We start from the raw sequence: 3,504 nt of genomic DNA on the forward strand, positions 1-3,504 counted from the left end.
GTTACACTTGTGGTGGTAAATGGTAAGCCCTCCAACCCCCCCCCAAAACCCACTGTACCCACATGTAGGTGCCCCCCTTCATCCCTAAGGGCTATGGTAGTGGTATACAGTTGTAGGTTTTAGGTTTTGGGGGGATTTGGGGGGCTCAGCACCCAAGGTAAGGGAGCTATGCACCTGGGAGCTATTTTTGAAGTCCACTGCAGTGCCCCCTAGGGTGCCTGGTTGGTGTCCTGGCATGTCAGGGGGACCAGTGTACTACAAATGCTGGCTCCTCCCATGACCAAATGCCTTGGATTAGGCCAGGTCTGAGATCGCCGGCATTAGTTTCCATTATCAGCGAAAACCGATGCCGGCCATCTCAAACCCGGCCATCTCTGACATTTGGTCGGCTCCAACCGTATTATCGAAATGAAAGATGGCCGGCTATCTTTTTCGATAATACGGTTCAGGACTGCTTTTTGCGGCGCCGGCCAAATAGATGGCCGGCCATCTATTTGGCTGGTGCCGTTCGATTATGCCCCTCCAGGTTGCCAAATAAGGGGGCACTCCTTTTTGACTAGTTAAGTTTGGGCATCTGGCAATTTAAGGCATACAAGCTTGACCAATTAGGTGCAGGAAATGTATTACCAATCAGATTTATCTAGAAAACTTTCAAAGTTAAAGATAAATCCTTTGAAAGTCATGCATTCTACATTGTATACCATATAGGTGCTTATTTTCGAAGCTCTATTCCTGGCTGCTTAAATCGTCTGTGTGGTGCTATTCACTGATATTCATTGGTACTTAAACAGGGAGTGGCGCTGAGTATCTCCACAGACTGCTAAACTCAAGGCTGGCTATTCTGTGGACATTCCAGGGGCGGAGTCAGCACTTATACGGTTAAGTACTGACTGCTTAACCACTTAAATTAAGCATCTAATAAGACTGTGTAAGTCAGTCCTATCTGTCTGCAATGTTGCGTGAGGCAGTTAAGTGCTGAATATCACACTTAACTGCATAACAGCCAGCCGGCCGCATGAACCCGGATTTTCAATGCTAGTGCCCAAATATGGCCTGGGATAAAATATTTGGGAATAGTGCCAGCGGAGGGTAGAAAAACACTGACTGCCGCTGGCTGCATATCTACCCTTATGAGTTTGAAAATGAGCTAAGACTAACTAGGGATTCCAGAGACTTAAAACTCTCCAAACAAATGGCCCATTGTATTTCTGTAAGAAAAGCAGTTCCAGCATCTGCAGCATAGCAGCTTTGCTACAGTGCAAAATAAGAAAGAGAGAGAGAGAGGGATTTTCTCTTTTTAAACTTTCTCTTCCTTCTTAGTATTTAAACTGAACTTTTCTCTAGAAATAGGCATTTTCCACATAGTTTTAAACTGAAACTTTTCTAGAGGTAGGAACTCCTTTGTTCTAAATGGCAGTTATTTTTCTTTTCCTTGGCTGCTGGAGAGTTAGCTCATCCAGTGACCTCAATTAAGTGATAATTAAGGTGTGGGGGAAGTAAAATACTTGCATAGGTTGCTCAAAAGAGGCCCCTTAGATTCAAAAGTATATAAAGAGGGAAGGTCCCACTGAACTTTCTTTCTGAGAAGTTCTGAGAGAAGAGGGCATTTCTCTGGTAAGTGAACGCTACTTTGCTTGTGCTTTGGGAACTTAAAGATTGGGGTTTAAAGGAGGAATTGTAGGTTAGTGTTAGGCAAACTTAAAAAGCAAATTTCAACAGCTAACAGAAAACAGCTAATCTCCACAGTCTTTCCCACTTAGTTTTAAAAGCCTTGCACCACAGCATTAACAGATAGAATCTAACAGCCACTGCAGGATCTAATTTAGTATTAAGGGCGAATAAAAAGAGAGAGAGAGGGGGAAAAGCAAGCAGGGCCTAGTTTAGAGGAATAAAAAGAGAAAGAGAGAGAGAGAGAGAGAGAGAGAAAAGCAAGCACCATTAACTAGTTGCCATAGTGTATAAACCCCTTCCCCACAGTTTTAAACTGAACTTTTCTCTAGAAATAGGCATTTTCCACATAGTTTTAAACTGAAACTTTTCTAGAGGTAGGAACTCCTTTGTTCTAAACGGCAGTTATTTTTCTTTACCTTGGCTGCTGGAGAGTTAGCTCATCCAGTGACCTCAATTAAGTGATAATTAAGGTGTGGGGGAAGTAAAATACTTGCATAGGTTGCTCAAAAGAGGCCCCTTAGATTCAAAAGTATATAAAGAGGGAAGGTCCCACTGAACTTTCTTTCTGAGAAGTTCTGAGAGAAGAGGACATTTCTCTGGTAAGTGAACGCTACTTTGCTTGTGCTTTGGGAACTTAAAGATTGGGGTTTAAAGGAGGAATTGTAGGTTAGTGTTAGGCAAACTTAAAAAGCAAATTTCAACAGCTAACAGAAAACAGCTAATCTCCATAGTCTTTTCCACTTAGTTTTAAAAGCCTTGCACCACAGCATTAACAGATAGAATCTAACAGCCACTGCAGGATCTAATTTAGTATTCCCACCCACCCCTAGGACAACTCCTCATTTATAGTCAGTTATTGTAATTAGGGTAACAAGCAAGGAGTGCTCTTATAGAGTTTTAAATACATTTCATTACTATCTAAGAAGGAAATACTAAATAAATCATACAATACACTATATAAAGTAAAATACACTTTTATATTAGGCTAATATCCTTAATACTGTAGCAAGTTTTAAAATATTGGAAAACTCAAAAACACTAAGATGGAGTCAGCAGTCCAGCAGCGAGAGGGGTGCTATCCAGTCTTTTGCATTGAGTGTCACATGTATGATTATCTCCCAGTTGGTGAGATGTCATATGTTTGCGCCCGATGCAAAGAGCTCCTAGCTCTTAGAGAACATGTCCGTTCTCTTGAGGCTAGAGTAGCAGACTTGGTGGAGCTGAGGGAGACAGAGAGGTACATAGAGGAGACCTACAGGGATGTTGTAGAGAGGTCCCACCTCCAGTCTAGTAGCCCTTGTGCTACCTTGGAGGAGGGAGGTCTCCTAGAAGGAGAGCATCACCCTGGTGAAGTAGGAAGTACTCCTGTAGCCAGGACCTGCCCACCAGGGGATGTACTATCCTCTCGCACTGAGGATATGTCTCCAAGTGCTGCCCGGGAGGGAAAGGTTAGGACAGCTGTTGTAGTTGGTGATTCGATCATTAGGCATATAGATAGCTGGGTGGCTGGTGGACGTGAGGATCGCCTGGTGACTTGCCTGCCTGGTGCGAAGGTGGCGGACCTCACGCGTCACCTAGATAGGATTTTAGATAGTGCTGGGGAGGAGTCTGCTGTCTTGGTACATGTGGGTACCAATGACATAGGAAAATGTGGGAGAGAGGTTCTGGAAGCCAAATTTAGGCTCTTAGGTAGAAAGCTCAAATCCAGATCCTCTAGGGTAGCATTTTCTGAAATGCTACCTGTTCCACGTGCAGGGCCCAAGAGACAGGCAGAGCTCCAGAGTCTCAATGCGTGGATGAGACGATGGTGCAGGGAGGAGGGTTTTAGATTTG

The sequence above is a fragment of the Microcaecilia unicolor genome, chromosome 2 (assembly GCF_901765095.1).
Source record: "Microcaecilia unicolor chromosome 2, aMicUni1.1, whole genome shotgun sequence".
Lineage (NCBI taxonomy): Eukaryota > Metazoa > Chordata > Amphibia > Gymnophiona > Siphonopidae > Microcaecilia > Microcaecilia unicolor.